A 22500-nucleotide genomic window follows, 5' to 3' on the forward strand; every position below is an offset into this window, starting at 1 on the left:
TTAAGCTTTCGTGTGTGAGCACGGATTTAGATACCCTGAACTCTGTCCAAAGAACCCAAAGTATAGTGAACATGGATCCAAATCGTAACTAGTGTATAATTTGTTACAGATTAGCAGAACGGCTGGCGGTTTTAAATCGCTGGAACGTCTTTAACAATCTCATGTTTGGAGCGAGTTCGACTTCGCGCAATATCTGCGAAAATCACTTCCATAATAATGAAACGCCGGAATCTGACGCCGCTCTTTGCTTCCAAAACGATCTAAGAATTAGACAAGTCAAAGTAAAGAACTCAAGCACACAGACCTCCACAACACCAAGCCGAGAGACAAGGGCTATAACTATCAGGATACCGTCATCGCAGACTCCACAGCTACTGATTATATCTAATGCGAATATCGAATTGCAAGCAAGATTGGTTCCTGAATCAGACGCAAACCCCGAGGCAATGGATGCCGGTAAGGATCTGCCTGCAAATTTTACAAATCCTCGCTCGAGATAGTCGATATCAAACCAGAAGTGGTGAGAAGTTGATACAACTAGCACTATTAAATGTGAGAGCACAGAAATAGATACAAATCTTGTAAATACTTTTACCGGAAATAGTCAATAATAAAGTAATGGTTAGGTGCATCACGCCTAACAATACTGAACGTGAGATGAGAGCCCTCAAGAAACAGTTGATGATATTGTAAGTTTATTTCCCGAAATAGACGACGACAAACCAGTAGTGGCGAGGTGCAGCACACCTAGCACTATTAAGTGTGCGCGCACAGATCAAACAGATCAAAACTTGGATTTTTTTTTGAAGTCTTTTCGTATTTTTTATCTCAACTTCCAATTTGTTACTTTTACGGTTATCCCATGTCTCAGTTCGTATTTTCGAGATGCAATCTTGTAAATTCTTTGCCTAACGCAGTTGATGATACATCAATAGTGAAGAGTCGCACATCTTGCAAAGTTACTGTCTGCGAGAGAGAGCTCTAGTTCTAGACCCATTTTATCACAAGATCACATGTTGGCCCAAATGAAGGAAATAAAAGTTTTGAAACAGCTTCCAGAATATCAAATCGAATCCTCGACCGTCAAAAAATCATGTGCGTCAAGAAGGCATTCATAATGTCACTTTGCCACTTTGCTTTGCCTTTGAGCAGGCAAATAATTATGTTGGATGTATTCATATGGGACATTATCGACAATATGTTGATAGGCAACTCACATAGTACAGGATGCAAATAATTATGTTGGATGTATTCATATGGGACATTATCGACAATATGTTGATAGGCAACTCACATAGTACAGGATGCAAATAATTATGTTGGATGTATTCATATGGGACATTATCGACAATATGTTGATAGGCAACTCACATAGTACAGGATGCAAATAATTATGTGGATGTATTCATATGGGACATTATCGACAATATGTTGATAGGCAACTCACATAGTACAGGATGCAAATAATTATGTTGGATGTATTCATATGGGACATTATCGACAATATGTTGATAGGCAACTCACATAGTACAGGATGCAAATAATTATGTTGGATGTATTCATATGGGACATTATCGACAATATGTTGATAGGCAACTCACATAGTACAGGATGCAAATAATTATGTTGGATGTATTCATATGGGACATTATCGACAATATGTTGATAGGCAACTCACATAGTACAGGATGCAAATAATTATGTTGGATGTATTCATATGGACATAATCGACAATATGTTGATAGGCAACTCACATAGTACAGGATGCAAATAATTATGTTGGATGTATTCATATGGGACATTATCGACAATATGTTGATAGGCAACTCACATAGTACAGGATGCAAATAATTATGTTGGATGTATTCATATGGGACATTATCGACAATATGTTGACAGGCAACTCACATAGTACAGGATGCAAATAATTATGTTGGATGTATTCATATGGGACATTATCGACAATATGTTGATAGGCAACTCACATAGTACAGGATGAGTGTTTGCGAGGTACATCCTTAAATACTAGCCCAGATATAACTCATTACTGACTCTAAAACATATATAAGGGTCATTCATGGGTCAAAACCGAATAAGATAACAAAGAGCACAGTACCCACAGGATTTAAAGATTCAAGAAAAAAAAATAGCTACATGAAGTGCCATAACCATAACCGTGCAAAGATTGACAAAGATGACGTCACACACATACTCGTAGACTAGATACCCACTTCGTAAACATCGAGCAATCAAGCCGAAAAAAAATTGTTATGACGACACCGACAAATTCGTAGATGTGACAGGTTCAATAGGCACTACACGGCCATGTGTTAGTTCACGTTGATGAAATGTGAAAAAACGTCTCACACTTTTATTTAGCTAAATATCTCTTTATTTATATTTTGCATTCTAGTCATTACATTTACAGCGTTATCTGTGCAAGCAAAGACTGCTAAAGTATGTTATTGTAATAAAGAAGCAATATCTTTTTTTTTTAATTGACGGTGGATTCGATTTCCATACTGGCAGTTGATGCGAATTTAGATCAATTTTAAATAGTAGATTGTACAACGCGAGCATAAAACGAGCCATTTTACCCAAGCCGTTCATATAGCCACCCGAGCCGGTACGGCGAGGGTGGATAGACACGTCGAGGGGAAAATGGGTTTAATGCTCAAGTTTTACACTGATTTTCACTTAGATTGCGAGGAAATGAAATAGCAACAGTGGAAACAATAATTCACTTTCTATGTACCTTTTATTTTTATGCATAAATATAATAATTCTATTTTTTTAATTTTACTGATTTTTTTGATTGATTTGATGTGATTTTCAGTTCTATATAAATTAATAGTTATTTATGCAACAAGAGAGCAAAGTTGTTTTTTGTTGCGAGTGTTGATTTTGAATCCCGAGTAAGCGAAGGATTCTATAATTGAATCACGAGCGTCAGTGAGTGATTCTAGGTTAGAATCCTGAGAGCAGCAAGGGATTCAAATACACGAGATGCAAAAAAACTTTGGTCTCATGTGACACACAATTTTTCACCTCAGCAGCGAGAACATCATTTAAATATAACGTAAGAGTAAAACCCCATATACCTATCTGTTTATAAAACAAACACAATTTTTTTAAATATAATCCGATTATTAAGAAACAAATATAATAATCACATTTAAAACCATAAAAAAGTGTCCAGTAGATACAATACAAATCTCATACTCATAACATGCATTGTAATTTGAAATTTGACCTTCTTGTGCTATAAATGTCACACTTATTTTTTAATACTTCAAAAAGCCTCATCTTGGGTTATTAAAAAGATTGAATTTATTATAAATGTTATTAAACCTTTAAATATGATTTTTATTAAGATTTCTATTACATAAACATAAATATATTAACAAATATTTATTCCAACTGTAGAGGCAGTATACGAAATTCTTTTATAAAAAAAAAAACAAGAGAAGCGGCTTGCGTGCAACGAGGTTGCATACTTTATTAAAAGATCGGGAAAATTTACATTTTGGAAAAATTTCGTTGCCATGTAATTTATTAGGTATCTATCGATATATGTTTAATATCAAAAATTTAATTTAAGATCGGTATCATATCAACACATTTGATCCTATCTCTCGCTTTTTTCGTGTTGAAGTGAAATGACAGTTCAAAGTAAAGTTTAAATATTTAGAATTCAGTGAGTAGACCCAACACTGTACTCAGCATTTAAAATAATAATAATTAAAAAGTTACTGTGTCTCACGGTGTGCAAAATGCGATTTTGCTCACTGATTTCTCATAGCAGAACCTGCCTGTTTGAGGTCCTGAGGTGAAATTGTTATTTGTGTCATCACAAGGGAGCAAAATGGTGTATTTACGGCGAGGGCGTACATTGAATCCAGAATGTAGCAAAGGATTCTACAATAGAATCCTGAGCGTAGCGAGGGTTTCTAAAGTAGAATCCTGAGCGTAATGAGTGATTCAAGTGTTAACGCCCAAGATAAAAATAATTTTGCTCCCGAGTGGCTCATACAACTTTTCACACCGAGCATTAAAGAACTTGAAAGAAAAAATCTAAATATTATTAAAGAACAACCAGCATAGAAAATGGCGTGGCTTTACAATTATCAACTTCAAAAAATGGCATTTGCAATAAAACACTTAGAAAAGCCTTGAACAGAAAAGTTACACTGCTCCCTCTCGTCAGGGAGGAAAAGTTACTTTTCTGAAGGAGAGTGTGAAAAAGATATTTTGCGATTTGGGTTAACAGGTGCACTAGTCATTTAACTAGAGGGTAGAAAATAGTCGAATCAAAATCCAATGATGAACCAGTTTTAAAAAGGAAGAAGTGTGCTGTGATATTAAGACAGTGGAAGTTTTTTTCTTCAGTATTTTGTTTAGTTTTTATTTTCTTATTCGTATAGGTTATAATATTTATTGTTAAATATAGTTTAGATTGTTTAAGTTGTTTCCAATTGTAACGAGTCAAAAGAGAATGAAAGTATGGTTCAAATCGAAAACATGGTTCCTATCCTATTATATATGTCATTATAATTTTTGTCGATCTCGCTAATATTGTATTTAAAAGTTTTAATTAATTATTTATTTTTGTTGATCTCTTTATTTTGTATTTGAAGTATTAATTAGTTATTTAGGTATATTTTTATTGTATTGTTGAATTAGCAGTCATTGAATAAATATTTTAATTTCTGTAGTTATGGTTTTTGTTAAATTTTCCATTACATTTTTGAATTCTTCGTTGTGTTATGGGTCAGTCCAAGATGATTTTTTTTTTCTTTAAATATGATGCATTTTTATGATGCAGAATTTCTCGCAATTTTTTCCTTATATTGCGAATGTTTTCGATTGTTTGTCATTATTCTTCTTAATACTATCATTTAATGTTATTATTTTGTCATAAAAACATTTCAGTCTTATTTTGGTAATCAGTACCTACATATCTATTGTTTTGAAATACATAAATTAACCCAGCAACTACCAAAAAGTATTTTTTATTTTCCTAAGTATCATCATTTAAGAGGGTTTATATTATACCTGCTGAGCTTGCAACGTTGCATTTTTGTTAGTTTTTCTCGATTGTTCCATAAAAATTGAATGAAAATTAATAATGTCGTCTTATAGACTTATTTTCTTTTTAAAACTGGTCATAAACATTAATTCGTTTTTAAGGAATATAAAAGTCTATCATGAATAGTTATTGGAGTAGACACATTAACTTATAAATTAAGAAGGATTCTATCAGACAACATTATTATTTTCATTCAATTTTTATGGAATAATCGAGAAAAACTAACAAAAATGCAACGTTGCCAGCTCAGCAGGTATAAACGCTCCTAAATCACATTTAGTTCACGTTTTGAACACTCGATCCAAAGGCAATCACAGGCGGTAGGTAATTCGCTAGGTATCAATGATAATAATATAGCTGGACTAAAGGAAGATATAAGAATGAAGACATATAAAAAAAAAAAAAATTTTCCTCACTGCTCAGCTTACCCACTTCTGGAAAAATTGAGTTTCAAAAATAAAAACCTGTTTTTGCCACAGTTCGACCAAAGCTTAATTAATTAAATAACTGAAAGTAAGAAACCGGTTGCTACTTAATTGGCTTTATACCGTTAAATTTTGTTTACGCCACTCCTATAAGGAAATCGATACAAGTTCGGTTTGTTTTTATGTTGTAAGTACCTAGGTAGTTTCAATTAATGATCTGTGCTAGATTTTTGCCTTGAAATGGGAACTACGTCCTCCATCTACTTTAATGTTGGACGCTTATAGGAGTATATCACATTTTAGGTAAGTACTTCTTTCCTTCCCCATCACAGAAGCAACTCCTAGCAATAGCAAGTTTAGTCGTCTTCTTTATTTAACTAAAATAAACTACAGAAACCTTACGCAACACGGTCCGAAAGTTAATTTATTTTATTTACACCAATTCATCCCCATTTGCTGAACGCGAGATCGAAATGCGTAAATTCACTTCAATCTATCAATTCCACGACACTCGACTCGACGCCGAACTTGTCGATTCGCATTTCCAAGCATCGAAATTCGAATATTTACTCGGCGTGCCGTGCGTGCACGGAGCGGCAACGCGGCAACGGCTTGGCAACGCCGCCCGTGCTTTGTATGAACAAGATCAGCTGCTTTGTATCCAAGTGTGCGGCAACTCAACTTACGATATTTTTGTTGCATTTGAAAAGGGATAGCCTAATTCGGCTGCAAGTCCACTGATTATTTAGAATTATTTTTTTATATACATTTAGATATAAGAGAGACAGTTTGTTCTAGCTGAGTTGCCTATCAAACTGTGCCGTTAAATGTTTTTTTTTTAAATTAAATTAAGTAATATTAATTTTAGTCGTTTTCTGGAAACAATTTGATTTAGGTAGTTGTTATTCGAATAAGGTATCACAGAAATATACAGAGGCGTCAATAAAAGGAGAGGGTTATCGACAGACTGGTTTAGGTTTGACTGACTGGTTTTATCATGAATGGATATCTATTGACATAATGTAAAACTACCCGCTACCTACAACACCAATACAATGAAACCATAACAACTAATGAGGGTACGTGACTGGTGGGTGATTGACACCGCGCGCTTGGCCGCGACCTCTTCGTAGCCAGAAGCCTTATTGAAGCTTATTGACCTTATTGTCAACACACTCGGAATCGCAATCTTTTTCACCACTTCTTTATGTCACATGGTGTAGAATGGGGGTCGAAAGAAATGGTGAATACGGACCTTGGCGCTCGGGCGTTAAGCCGAGTTTAGACTTACAAGAAAAATCGTGCAAGTAGCATTACATTACAGCGCTCGATTGACCACTACAAACTCGGATTTACGACCGCGCGATGTAATGCAACTCGCACGATTTTTCTTGCAAGTCTTACTCGACTAGACAATACGGCCATTGGTGTAGTAAAGAGATTATTTTGTTGCATATTTATTTTTATACCTTCCTGATCATGATGACGTATTTATTATTCATCACTAGCCTTCGTAAAAGTGACCGCAAATAGGGGTTGCCAGGTGTCAAGTCAAAGATTGTTCAGAGTGAGAGAGAGTTAGTGCGCTACACCATTCGTTACGACAAGAGGGCCGTAGCTAGTTGTGTCAATTTTTTACAGATGTTGTTTTTTTTAAAACGTCAACTGTTCTACTGATATTATGACGTCGACACATTTTATACGTAATCTGCCGTTGATTTTGTTTATATTACACTTATAGAGATTCGTGGAATTTTTCGATATTTCCGTTATTTATTGCCCATAAAATTATACACGATGATATTAAATCGGTGATCACGAGTCGAAAAATATGAATAACACGCTAGAATTGAACTTAATAGGTGAGGTTTAATGTATTTACCTCTGTTTAATTAATGTGATTATTGTTAAAACCAATAACCACCGGACCTAGTCATCGTACATGATTATAATTAGGTATAGAATTTAAACAGATATGATGAACAAAAAAAAACCTACCCGCAAAATTTTAAAAAAAAATGTGTTGTTTTGTGACGAGCGTCATAGATAACGCAAAACTAGCTCTAATTCGGACTTTCGTTAAAAAAACTGACAGACAGACACAGTACCTAAAGACAAAGACCTATAGCTACATGTAAATTACACAATTTAAGGCACAGCACGAAACTGCGAAGTATTTTTTTATATTGGTACCTAAATCATTCCACCTACGCGACGTTTGCAATAAAAAAAAAGTATCTGGTGGTAGCGAGTGGTAGGAAGTCCATTTTCTTTTTAACGGTCCTTAATAAAATTCTAATCTATTTGAGAGTAAAAACGAGAAAGCGCGAGAGCACTCTAGTTTTTTTTTTATGATCATGAAAACAAAATCCATGGCACAGGAGCGGGCTTGGAGCGGGTAGTAAAATAATGTCGTAAATAAATGTCATAATTCAAAGATAGAGGTAGCTTTGGACTTTGGATTGTCTTTTTTTTTTAATAAACTGCAACGTCGGCAACATCAACGCACACTACATAGAAAGACTTCCAAATCAACCTACAACATTCTTATTTAATACAAACTTATGCGAGACGATGGCCAAAAACGGAACTAAAATGGCAACATACTAATTTAAAGTGTGACGTGTGACAGCAGCGCTAGTCACCGGGTCAGAATCAGATAACTTGGTAGGCAAAAGTAGTTAATTTAGCCTAGGCAGTCTAGACGAGGTCACTGCTATTCCTGGGCTGGTAGCCTCTATTGATCTTATATTAAAATAACTGCTTCATTGGACTGAAAACTAATTGAGAACTCGTTTCAATCACTAAATAATAAAATTTGCGGACCGAAATTTTCGGATCCAATTCGGACCCTACTTTATGAAATCTCGGGCCCAAATTTGGACGTTCATGTCATAAAGAAAGTGATATTGCGCATGTAGGTCGAATCGGACCGTGCTAAGTCTGCAATGTTGGTACGCCTGACTCTGCGTATCATGTTTATGTCACTTGATATTACTGCGAGCGTCATTGCTACTTGACTTATGAGGATAAAATCTTTTTTATTTAGAATTAATTTATATTTAAATTGTGGAGGGTAAACAAAAGGTTTACTAGCATTCTTGGCACGCAATGGCGCCACGAATGACACGATCGAAACGCTTTTAAGCGACACCCATGTGTCAATCAGTTGTCAATTTCAGACAATAAATTGAAAATCACGTTTTATCACAAGCGTTTTATTCGATTTCATTTTACTACTACTATGGCGTTTATATGTAGCACAAATTTACTGTACTGATAATAATATAGTTTTTTCTTTGCAAAAAATAATGTTTAGGTAATCAAAACACGAAATTGCCTTTTCTCAATGTTTATCAAATCGATTGTTTTTTTAATAGCTGAAAAAACTAGCCATGCGCACTGGCTAAAATAAACATTTTACCTCCGAAAAGCTTTAACTACAAACTGATTGATTTGTGAAAAAATACCCTGAACTTGGTTTTACCAGACTTATCACTCCGCCCTCCTATATTATTCTATCGCTATAATAGAGGACTTTTTTTTGCGACTAAACCATAAAATTTTATATTTTTTGACAAAAGGGTTTAGTCACATATTTTTAAAGCATCTAAAAGTCATGCAATACAACAGACGTACGACAGCCGAGTCCTCGAGCCGTGACCCCGTGCTAAAAGCATGTTTACAATGATAAGGGTTCACTGCCCCGCGTAATTACTCATAATCAGATTTAGACCGATTTTACTTCATTTAGGAGTTTCAAGGCTCGAACTGTTAACATCTTCACACGTCATCAATTTTGAATCCAGTTGAACCTAAATCGACTGAAATATTGTATTGATTGCAGTACCTATCATCATGCACTAGGCGTGAATAGGCTGTCACTAAACCAGTGTATTGCACCTTTGATCAGTTTCTGGTCAGTTTTAGACCGTTTATACCTGCTGAGCTGGCAACGTTGCATTTATGTTAGTTTTTCTCGATTATTCCATAAAAATTTAATGAAAATGATGAATGAACTGTTCATAATATACATATAAGTTAATGTGTCTACTGCAATAATTATGCGTGATAGACTTTTATGTTCTTTAAGAACCGTTAATAAACATTTGTTCGTTTTTAACCTTTTAACCGCCAATACGTTTTCATTCGTACGTGACCGTATCGCCACCTACACCGAAACTATATGACATTTTGTCTTAATTATAAGACTGCGGCGAAATGAGCTGGATAATTTTTGTCTTATAATTCAGACAATCGCGGTTAAAGGGTTAAATAATATAAAAGTCTATCACGAATAATTATTTCAGTAGACACATTAACTTGTATATTAAGAACAGTTCAAATCAGACCACATTTTTAATTTTCATTCAATTTTTATGGAATAATCGAGAAAAACTAACAAAAACGCAACGACGCCAGCTCAGCAGGTATAAACGCTCTTGCAAAAATTAATGGAGACGTTGTTAACTGTAAAGTGACGAGTTCTTTTCCTAAATGTCTACATGTCCAAACCTTATCTACCTGTAATAGTAATGTGTTCATTTTTGACATCAGTGGGCTATGTTGTGGGGGAGCCAGGCCACCAGCTCATCCCATGGCTTCAGTGATGACAAATATGATGCATGCGACGATATTTAACTCGCGCTTTACACTAGTGCACCGCACACGTCATTTCGAAATACCTATCGATAATGTTCACAACGCTTTATTTTTGACATAGTATATTGAATTATAATACGCAGAATACCTAATTAATAATGTGGTAACGCAACGCTAGAGGCGACAAAGAAAAAACAACATTTTCGTTTCTTTTTCTTTTCTATCTCCGAATTTAATTTGTAAAAGTAATCCTGCCATGTAAGCCCGCAGCTACATCAAACGAGACAAGTCAGTTGCTAGGTAAGGAATTTGGGAGAATAAACGATTTTTTTATTATTGGGCAGATTTGAAACAAGTACAAGGTTTTCGTCAGGATTCTGGCTGGATTTAGGTCTTCTTAAGGAGCAGGAATGGTTTTTCTTAGATATAAGGAACTGGAAAGAAAAAAAAAAGGTTAGAGGACAATAGGGAGTTAATCAATATGATAATAATGGAGAAAAACGTATATGAAAAATCTAGCATCTTAACTACATTTCTAAATAGGAGGTAGAGACGAGAAACGATTAGAACGCTTAAAGAAGTTTTAGGTAAAGCTAGCAAATGACAAGGTCAGTGCTAGCTGAGCACGTGATTGAGTGTCTGAGTTTAGTTATATACTCGTGTAGGATTGGATTTGTCCTCATTGTATACTGCGGCGCACGCCGCAGCTTGCATGGCTGAGGCGCTGGGCTAGCGCATACCGTGGCAGACGCTAGCTGAGCTAGAGACTGTGTGCTTAGTTACCTGCGCATCGTCTGTGTCCTCTGTGGATACTGCGCCATGACGCCGCAGCAGGCATGGCTGGGCTAGCGCATGCCGGGACGGACGCTAGCTGAGCTAGAAACTGTGTGCTTGGTTACCCGTGCATCGGTGGTGTATGTGTACTGCGTCAGGTCGCAACTTGCACGGCTAGGCTAGCGCACGCTTTGGCTAGAGACTGTGTGCTTAGTTACCTGCGCATCGTTAGTGTCCTCTGTTGATACTGCGCCATGACGCCGCAGCAGGCATGGCTGGGCTAGCGCATACCGTGGCAGACGCTAGCTGAGCTAGAGACTGTGTGCTTAGTTACCTGCGCATCGTTGGTGTCCTCTGTTGATACTGCGCCATGACGCCGCAGCAGGCATGGCTGGGCTAGCGCATGCCGGGACGGACGCTAGCTGAGCTAGAAACTGTGTGCTTGGTTACCCGTGCATCGGTGGTGTATGTGTACTGCGTCAGGTCGCAACTTGCACGGCTAGGCTAGCGCACGCTTTGGCTAGAGACTGTGTGCTTAGTTACCTGCGCATCGTTTGTGTCCTCTGTTGATACTACGCCATGACGCCGCAGCAGGCATGGCTGGGCTAGCGCATGCCGGGACGGACGCTAGCTGAGCTAGAAACTGTGTGCTTGGTTACCCGTGCATCGGTGGTGTATGTTTACTGCGTCAGGTCGCAACTTGCACGGCTAGGCTAGCGCACGCTTTGGCTAGAGACTGTGTGCTTAGTTACCTGCGCATCGTTTGTGTTCTCTGTAGATACTGCGCCATGACGCCGCAGCATGCAAGCTGGGCTAGCACATGCCGGGACGGACGCTAGCTGAGCTAGAAACTGTGTGCTTGGTTACCCGTGCATCGGTGGTGTATGTTTACTGCGTCAGGTCGCAACCTGCACGGCTAGGCTAGCGCACGCTTTGGCTAGAGACTGTGTGCTTAGTTACCTGTGCATCGGCTGTGTCCTCTGTGTATACTGCGCCATGACGCCGCAGCAAGCATGGCTGGGCTAGCGCATGCCGGGACGGACGCTAGCTGAGCTAGAAACTGTGTGCTTGGTTACCCGTGCATCGGTGGTGTATGTTTACTGCGTCAGGTCGCAACTTGCACGGCTAGGCTAGCGCACGCTTTGGCTAGAGACTGTGTGCTTAGTTACCTGTGCATCGGCTGTGTCCTCTGTGTATACTGCGCCATGACGCCGCAGCAGGCATGGCTGGGCTAGCGCATGCCTGGACGGACGCTAGCTGAGCTAGAAACTGTGTGCTTGGTTACCCGTGCATCGGTGGTGTATGTTTACTGCGTCAGGTCGCAACTTGCACGGCTAGGCTAGCGCACGCTTTGGCTAGAGACTGTGTGCTTAGTTACCTGTGCATCGGCTGTGTCCTCTGTGTATACTGCGCCATGACGCCGCAGCTGGCATGGCTAGGCGTAGCGCATGCCGGGGCGGGCGGTCGCTAGCTGAGCCGCGCTCGCGACACTCCGCACATAACTCACAATCACTGCACACACACTGCACCTGTCGACAACACACATAGTCAGGATATAATATAGCAACGTAACAAATTATAGGAAGCTATAGGGCGATGATTGGAGTCCGAAAATGGAGTCGTAAAATATGGAATTGCTATTGGCGCCAGCGTAACTATTATATTGTATTGTTGATTTGTAAAATTGCATTTTCAATACAGTCGATTTAGATAAAATATACAGTGATGCTGAAGATATTAGCTATGGAGCCAAGTGTAAAATAAAGGTCATAGCAAGGAAACATTAACTTAGTAAATTTGTTACACGAAGTCACGACGCAAAGAACACGCAGTATCTAGAAGGCTCCTGCCTGACCTGACTTGAAACGTTGTCATAACCGATATTTACTTAAGTGTGCTTAAGTGCACAGTTGCAAACATTAATAATGATGTTTGCTTCGCAGGTGTGTTACTGTAATTTATATTAAAACCGTAAACATATTTTCGACGAGACAATTTAAATACTTTTTACAATCATTCTTTTACCTTAATTTTATTATATACTTTAACTTAACGTAGGTACTTATCTCACCTAGAATATCGCATGACATCACCTTGCAAAATTGACACTTTTTTTTAAATGCCAGCTTGGAATTAATAAAGTAAAGTAAAGTAAAATAATCTTTATTGCCAAAAAAAACCTAGCTCAGTACAACTCACAAATAATAATAGTAATAATATCTATTTGTTGAATTTTCCGTATTTACTGCGTGGTTTTGCGGTTTTAATTGGCGTTCCCAATTTTAAGTTAGTTAGGTAATGCACGTATAATATAAGGAAGACAACTAAAGGATGTCCCAAAAAGGACGTAAGATTTGAAATTGATGAAAAGCACATTTTTTTTCGTTATAATATATTTGTATATAAAATCTTGAAATACATAAAATAGGGTTATTTGTGGAATAATACGTCAGGCAAATGTCCGCCTAGGCTTTGCTGGCACATACGTACTCTTTTGTCAAAATTTTCTATGACCATTTTGCATAGATACGGCTGAATTTCTCCAATGCAGCGTCGAATTTCTTCTTTTAAAGCATTGCCATTTGAACGGCTTGTTTTTGGACGACCAGTAGAATGAAAATCATGAATTGATCCACTCTCCCTGAATTTTGCAACCACTCTGCTCACAGTTGATGAAGTCAAGTCAATATTCTGACCATATTTTGCACGGAATTTTCGAACCGTACACGCCAAACTTCTTTTGAAAGTATTGTTCAATAATAAAAACGCGTGGATCTTTCGTATAACCCGCCATTTTTACAAGCCCTAAACATTCAGCTGTCAAATAGTGTTTGTCAAAATGGCGGCAAATTGAAATCTTGCGTCCTTTTTGGGACACCCGATATAACAGTACTATTTCAAAATAATCAAAACGTCAAAAAAAATCATAGGATAGAAACCACAAAAAAAAGGCACTTTCACTCAGCAGTTTTTTAAGAACAAATTCGATTAGTAAGTGTCACAATTATGGTTATCTACTCGTAGCATTGTTTTTCATTGCGGAGTTGATATAAATCAGGTTTTTTTAATCATTTTTTTTTCTCATTACATCTGGCTGGACATGATTGATAATTATTTAAATGGACAGTATTTTGAAATAGAGCGTCAACAATTGCTGAAAAATATTGCCTATACGCGTATCCAAAATGAAACAATCAGTAGTAATCAAAAAGGCTATATTTATTTGTATGTGTTTTGTTTCTTTTCTTTTGTACAATAAAGAGTTTACATACATATATAAAAATATACCCTTTTGTACAAAATAAAATAAATTGAACGATTGACGTTTACTTTGAGGTCCATGTACGAGTACACCATGACCATTGTCAACGCAAATGTTGTATGTATGCACTAGCCCTAAGGCTGCGGCTCCACTGAGGTGGAGATTAGTCAACTACGGACCTCATCGGACCACTCAAAGGTTAACTGGCAGAGATCCCTTCAGGGATAAGTCCGGCTTTGTACTTAAAACTTTATTTCTCTTTCGTAACCTTTTTTGTTTTTCTTTTTTAACCCACGACGCAAAAAGAGGGGTGTTATATGTTTGACCGCTATGTGTGACTGTGTGTCACACATAGCACAAATGTTTGAATCAATTATGTGTTCAATGCGTTCAAACATTTGTGCTATGTTTGGCGCCGGCATTAAATGAGTAGACCGATTTGAATCCGGTTTTTTTTATTCGAAATCAGGTTTTCTAGCGATGGCTCTATCTAAGACGTGTTTGTTCTAAGAAGTTTTTGAGATATTGAACTTTGAAGTGACAATGTCGGGGGTTTTCCAATAGTTTGTTGGCTAGGTTAGGTTAGGTTGTACAATAAAGACTATGAACAAACAAACCTCATGATATAACGCCAAGCTATATTTCGCCTGTCAATCAGCCCTAATTAAATGTTATCGAGTGGCTAAGTCCAATCGTAACGACAACGACATTAACAACAAAGCAGTTCGAAAGGAACCTTGAGCGAGATCTAACTAAACAGTATTTTAGAAGACCTTGGCTAAATGAGAGAAGGGCAGTAATGTTCTACTTTGTGCAATTAAGCAAAGATTTACTGTTTGTTATAATATAGTACCTGGGCGACCGAGCTTTGATCGGGCTAAAACTCGATAATAAGTGTTTTCCCAGAGGTAAGACCAAGCTAGATCGATTTGTCACCCCCGAAACTCCCACGGGGAAACGGCTCCCACGATTTCGATGAAATTTGTTTTCGGGAATCAAAAATCGATCTAGCTTAGTCTTATCTCTGGGAAAACGCTGGTCACCGAGCTTTAGCTCGCCCAGGTACTATATACATATATATATATATATATATATATATATTATAATTGTCACCGAGTCTTCACTTGTACTGAAGTATAAAGCTGACCCTAAGGGTATGAAATGATAGGCCCTACTACGTACCGCTCACTATTGCTCGTTTAAAGGTGTTAGATACATAATAGATAGATGTAAGTCATAAAGTAGGAGTACCTAATTCACTTTGTACTGAAGTATAAAGCTGGCTATTATTTGGATGGATTCCTGCAGAAACTAAACTTTAATCTATTTATAACTAGGCCCTACCCGCGACTCCGTCCGTGTAGAAATCGGTTATCGCTATCCCGCAGAACCTATGCAATTTTCCGAGATAAAAACTATCCTGTCCTTCCCCGGGACTCAAACTATCTGTACACCGTATTTCATCTAAATCAGTTCGCAGTTTAGACGTGACGTACTCGTTTGCCATTAAGTCGAATAAAAAAAAAGACTTACAAACTTGTGTGTGTGTGTGTGTGCGTGCGTGCGTGCGTGCGTGTGCGTGCGTGTTTAGTTAGTCTCGCGTTAAACACTACTTTAAACTTTGAATGCGATGAAAAAAAAACAACGTTCTGTTCAAAATTACAATATTACTTTTTAAAAACGTACGCTCGACTAGTGGACAGCCATCTGTTCAAAATTCAAATAGAAAAAAAAAATGTTGCGCGGTTTTTTCTTTTCTTTTATTGTTTATGAAGTGACGTTCTAAATGCTTGAATATTTAGCCAACAGTTTAAAAATTGAAAACTATTTTAATTACACCTTTGCGCCAATTCGATTCGAGGCGGTCTTTTTTATAATATAAAAATATTATTTAAGTTAGCTAGTAGTTTTAATACTAATTGGACTATGCATTATATTATAAAATGAATTAATCCTTAATATAATAGAATTGATTCATATTCGTAATCATTAATTGTGTTTCACGAATCTAAATCATGTTTTTTTTTTGCACAGTTGTAATTTTGAGGTTATTTCCACGCCTAAAAATCCTCCATTCACAAACACCGTGTTGGCTGTTTAGGGGTTTCCAACGCAAGTAAATAAAAAAAAACATTAAATCACTACAGAATAAAAAGGAGCTTCAGTCCCGATATGCAGACTAAAGTAACATTTTAAGAGCATGAGAAGTGAAAATGTTCGCACATGAATTTCGAAAAACTCCGCGAGCTCGGGTCTGAACCCACGATCCTCAGCCAGAGAGGCCTCAGGTCAAACCACTAGGCCATCACGGCTTATAACCTACTGATAAGTGATAACCTTTGTCCCAAGGCTTTTCCTCCTATAAGAACGATTTCAAATACTTCACGAATGACGTGGTTTTACGACATTGCAATCAGTACAGCGACCGATAAGGCAATGAGGCGTAATATCTAACTAATGCATAAGTACCTATTTAATTTATACTCAAAACATATCGCACCAACTGTAGCGAAATAAAGCAACATGAAAGAACCGGCAAGGTCCGAGTCGGGCTCGGGCACCGAGGGTTCCGTATATCTACACATCATTCATTAGACATTAGCAAAAAATGGCAAAAAAATCACGTTTGGGAGCCCTCCTTAAATATTAACCCCCTTATTCATAAACGACAATCAAACCTATTTTAGTTAAAATGCCGCTAAAATTCGTTTGTCCTTATCTGTCACTTCGACATTTGTATTTGTTAGAAAGGGACAAAGCATTTGTTAGTTAACATAGGCTTGTTAAGTTTTATGAATAAGGGGGTTATATTCTGTTTTTAGTATTTGTTCTAATAGCGGCCAGGCCACGGTTATACATACCTAATCTTTGAAAATTTTAACTGTCTAACTAGCACGGTTCATGAGATACAGCCTGGTGACAGACGGACAGCGAAGTCTTAGTAGCAATAGGGTTTCCGTTTTTACCCTTTGGGTACGTCGTACGGAACCCTAAAAAGTCGAAATAACCTTCCTCTCAAGCAGGAGATCGTGGTATCAAATCCTGGCCTCTGGTTTTTCCAAAATTCATATGCGAAATAACATTTGTACCACGAGCTTCACGGTGAAGGAGAATATCGTGAGGAAACCTGTATACCCCGTGAAGCAATTCAATGGTGTGTGTGAAGATCCCAGTCCGCAATAAATAAATATAATGGGACAATTGACACCAATTTTGACCTAGTCCAAAACATACACGATATGAACATACTTATATAGATAAATACATATTAAACATCCAAGACCCGAGAACAAACATGCGTATTATTCATACAAATATCTGCCCAGACCGGGCATCGAACCCGGGACCTTAAGCTTCGTAGTCAGGTTCTCTAAGCACTTAGCCATCCGGTCATCTGACTGGACATGGGGAACTATGTGCCCACCAGTGGAGGTGTATAGGCTGGGATTTTGATGATGATTGATGAACCTAAACTAACCAACAAATAGTTGGAAAACTCTAATTTGTCACTTCAAAGTTCAATATCTCAAAAACGGCTGAACCGATTTTGATGAAACATATCTAAGAATCATCGCTAGAAAACCTGCTAAATTAGGATTGGTTTTCCCGTAAAATCCATATCGAAAATACAAACTGAAACATAGATGCACAGAAAAACCAGAAAAACTTTTTGTTTATGTTTCAGTTTGTATTTTCGATATGGATTTTACGGGATGACCGTAGTAAAAGTAACAAAATTTGGAGTTGAAATAAAAATACAAAAAATCCAAAAAACAATCTTAATTTGATTGCTTAATTAATAGCGACATCTCTTGTCCGGGTGTGCGGTTAGTTCCAGGAGTGTTGAAGTTTCTTGATGAGGGCTAACATAGATGTCGCTAGTGTCGCTGCTTAAGTGACTAAAAGAAACAAACAAGCTGAGATATGTGGTGCATAGGAGAAATTTGTGTCTGTACTCCTGTCCAGTGGTGGTGTAGGGGTATAGCACGCAGCACGGAATGCTGAGGACCTGGGTTCGATTCCCAGCGCTGGTCTCTTTTTCTGGTTTTTCTGTGCATCTATGTTTCAGTTTGTATTATCGATAGAAAACTGGCTTTCAAATACAAAAACCGCATTCAAATCGGTCCACCCGTTTAAGAGCTACGGTGCCATAGACAGACACACACACACAGACATACAGACACACATAGCGATCAAACTTAACACCCCTCTTTGCGTCGGGGGTTAAAAACTGTAACATCATAGCAGCACCCTTCAAAATAGGGTTACGTATTGCCAATCCCAATGATGCCGGGGCGGCGCAGCCCTTTTAAGGGCTGTGGTCGCTGGACGCGACTGACTTGACGTGACTGGGTTGGGGGGGTGTTGGTCTGGTGAGGGGAACCCAATGGCAGAGGGCCGCCGGGCGAACCTTGCCAGCCAACGGGCCTTCGGGCCCTAAGAAGGCGGCGTCTGGCCTTCGGGCCGATGCCTTTTTGACGGGGGCGAGCCCAAGCTGAGTACCTGTTCTCATTAGACAGGGAAAGGTGAGGTGAGGGTGAGCCCTATCGGGCGGAGGACGCATGCTCAATGATGCCGGAACTTGACGACAGACGGACATGACGGAAGGTTGTTGAGGGGAGTCCAAGGCAGAGGCCGTTTGGCGGACACCTTTTGAGGGGGGCGAACCTGAGCTGAGTACCTGTTCTCATTAGACAGGGAAAGGTGAGGGGGAGCCTTCAGGCGGCCCAAGCCCTGTCGGGTTTGCGGTCGCCCGGACACGACGACGCGACATGACAGGACATTGACTGACTTTGACACGAGAAGACGCGACGTGACGGCACCGCGGGCGAGGGCGAGGACTCCCAGACCCGCATTGCACGTGCCGTCCTGGAAGAGCGCCCCTAAAATCCTAGGGGCGCAGACCCCCAATACCATCTTATGGCGCAGAGGAAGCCCATCCCGGGCTTTCTTATACAAAATCTGTCATTTGATTGCGGTCGCGAGTATCAAAAACGTTAGGCAATATCGCCTCAGAACGCTACAATGAATGACAACTCGTCACTTGCATCCGCCGGTTGTCCGCAACTCCCACGATGTCATCAGTCCATGTAGTGGGAGGCCTGCCAACGCTTCGTCTTACTAATATTATTAATGCCAAAGCAACTGTCTGTTACCTTCACGCATAAACCACTGAACCGATTTAGATGAAATTTGGTATGGAGACAGTTTGAGATCCTGTGAAGGACATAGGATGCTTTTTATCCTGGAAAACACCGTAGTTCCCCAGGGATAGCAATAAACAAATTCTACTTAGAAGTAGGGGGCAATGGTTAGTCTTAACTAATTTATTTCGTTTCATTTGGAAAATGAACGAAATTCTTTCTATTAGCCTGACCTTGTAATTGTAACATGGAATTGCCTAAATTGTTATCTAGGTATATTCACAGCTCACACTAGCCAAAGTTTTCAAATTAAATTGCTGCACTGCTGGGCACAAGTCTCTCAGAACGAGAGGGACTGGGCCGTAGTTCATTGGGAACTTCACATTCACACACTCCATCATATGTATTTCTTTTCTTCGGCTGTAAGAGCAGGTTTCCTCACGATTTTTTCCTTCTAAGTTAAGCTCGTGGTAAAATTTAAATGAAATTATTAATCACGTAATTGAAGATTAATTCACTGGTTCTATGTAATTGTGTAGTTTTTGCACGCTTCTTTTCTCGAGTCATTTAATTATTTGAATAGGCGTGGCTAGATAATTGTAGTCCAGACTCCAGATATAATTCTCATGAGGGAACTCCTCAACGGACAAATAGGTAGCAGTCCTTAAATTTTAAATACAAGTGAATACCACCATCTTGCTCGCTAATCCTGCCGTGAAACAGCAGTGCTTGCACTGTTGTGTTTCGGCGTGGAGAGTAAGACAGCCGGTGAAATTACTGGCACTTGAGCTATCTTATCTTAGGCCTCTAGGTTGGCAACGCGTCTAGTTTTTAGTGATTGCTAATTTTAGGGCTAAAGTTAGGTAATGAGCAAAAAAAATGTAGTTAATGTAAAAAAAAATACATATTTTTTGACTACATGTTATGAGGTATAGTTTTAGTATAGTGGTGTAGCAGTAGGTAGCAGTGGCGAACCGTCCATACGTCCACAGAACCCTATTCCCACCGGCTTGCCCAATATTTACAAAATAGGACAACAAGACATTCAGGATCAGGAGATCAGGATTCATGAAAGATGTACGCGATCTTCGCTTCGGCTTTATCACGGAGATTATCTGACGTGACGCCACTTGTAGGTAGCTACCTATTGCTGTCTACGTGATTTTATTATTATTATATTACCTTTTAATTTTATTATACCTATGTAGTTGGGCTTTCAGTAGTTAGATATGTACATAGTGCATATTGTGCGGACCGGGAGACGAGCTGTCGGTATGCCTCCAACAAGATGGAGCGACGACTTGGTTAAGATCGCGGGATCGCGGTGGATGCGGAAAGCACAAGACCGGTCTGAGTGGAGAGCCTTGGGGGAGGCCTATGTCCAGCAGTGGACGTCTTTCGGCTGACATGATGATGATGATGATGATAGTGCATATAGAGAGAGATTAGTAAGAAGACGCACTTGCATGTCGTTACAATGTCAACGCAAGTTTGACGCAAACGTCTGTCTGTGGCATCGTAGCTCTTAAATGGATGGATCGATTTCGATGCGGTTTTACGTGAAAGCGAGTTTCCTTGCGATGGTTGTAATAAGGTTCATTAGAATCGGTTCAGATTATTGAGATATTGAACTTGGAAATGACAAGTTTTGGAGGTTTTCGACTTTTCTATAAGTTATTTAGGATATTAAGGGATTTACGGGCATTTTTTTTTCAGCGAACTTGTTCTCTCGCCATTACATTGCAAATAGTACTTATTTAAAACATACTTCTGGCCCTGAATTGATATTTTAAAAGTAACGTAGGGCGAAAATAAGCGCCGTTACGAGTTAATAACGTAGTAACGTAATTTATTTTTGTAGACTTGTTTTTCCTTCTCAGCGTCTTATGCCCACGCAAATCCATTACACGACCCTTATTTTACGCTTAAAATGTTATTTATTTAGATTTTTCTCACTATTTTCAACGTAAGCACGTATAAAAAGACCTCGAATTTGGTCGAAATGCAACTTTCACACGACACGAAATTTCAGGTTTTTTTTTCTAAAATCAATTTCTCCGATGCTGTTTATTTCCAGCCTGGCATATAGAGTGTCAAAATGCTTCGCTTGTCGAGAAGAATCGATTGAGGGCATCACTGCTAAGATTTGAAAAAAGAAGATCAAATTTTCTTAGCACATGGCGTGGCATGGGACTTAGCATATTTTAGGCCTACTTGCGTCGTAAATACAAGTCGAAATATTTGCGATATTTGGAGTATTGGAATCTAATGTGTTTAAAGGATTTGCAAGCCGTCGCCCTATTTATGCAAAGCTAAAGGGCGAGTGGACTAAAATAACAATGTCTCTAGACACGCATGATAAGCTATCATGCCTTATGTAATCCTGAAAAACACGTGTCATACCACGGAAACCATCGGAAAGGGCCAACCCAGGTCATTCGAGAACTGAAACCGTTATATGCGCAGCAAAATGGACTAGAAAACTATGACGAAATAGTAAAAGTTACCTGATATTCCAACTGCACTTTTCACTTAAAAACTACGTGTAATCACTGCCCTAGCAATATTGTGGCGTTTGTAGTAGAATCTGAGCGATTTCAACGTACCTTTTTAGCTGTAATCCGACGTGGTAGGTCCAAGCGGATCGCGACACCACACAAGACACGACAACGGAACTTCGCACTTAGAAAACACACAAAATAACGCAAACTAACGCTTTAAACAACACTATTGACGATTTCCGAGTTAACACATGCCGTTTTACGTATACTGACACGTTTTTAGTTTTCTGAAAGTCCATTGAACTGTTTAGTATGAAATTTACGTCGAGCGAAATTATACGGAGTGGCAACGCTGTAGAGTAGGGCGGTTGCGCGGCTCGGCCGCCAGGCGGCGCGGCCGGCGGGGGGGAGGGGCCAGCGGCGGAAACGAGCGGGACGGAAGACAAGACGCCACGTCGCAAGAATTTTTTTTAGTTATGGGATATTTTTTTTTTATGAAACTGCGATTGTTTAGCCAAACGAAGACATTAGCGGACGGTGGACGCCGCGGCTGGTGACCTTTCAAATAGCGTCACCGCGGGTGGCGATGGCGAGGTCGGCGCGCGGCGTTGCCAGCTCGCTCAGGCATTCGGTACCACGTTCTAAGGATTACGAAAGTGCTGGGCCGGGCGAAATCCCTCGTGGGCCTTTGGATACCTGTGAT

The 22500-nt window shown here is 39.0% G+C and overlaps 1 protein-coding gene across 2 annotated transcripts in view; it reads left to right on the top strand.

The window, feature by feature from the left end:
* The window catches only part of LOC141430931 (uncharacterized), a 15773-nt gene extending 14713 nt beyond the window's left edge, over nucleotides 1-1060 (top strand). The window contains exon 3 of one of the 2 annotated variants that reach the window (XR_012451678.1): nucleotides 1009-1060. The gene's annotated coding sequence lies outside the window, so the exon portion shown is untranslated. Of the gene's footprint in view, nucleotides 1-626; nucleotides 781-1008 lie in introns of those variants that run through there. The other variant, XR_012451679.1, reaches the window with a different exon arrangement.
* The last annotated feature ends 21440 nt before the right edge of the window (nucleotides 1061-22500 follow it).

The sequence above is a fragment of the Choristoneura fumiferana genome, chromosome 9 (assembly GCF_025370935.1).
Source record: "Choristoneura fumiferana chromosome 9, NRCan_CFum_1, whole genome shotgun sequence".
Lineage (NCBI taxonomy): Eukaryota > Metazoa > Arthropoda > Insecta > Lepidoptera > Tortricidae > Choristoneura > Choristoneura fumiferana.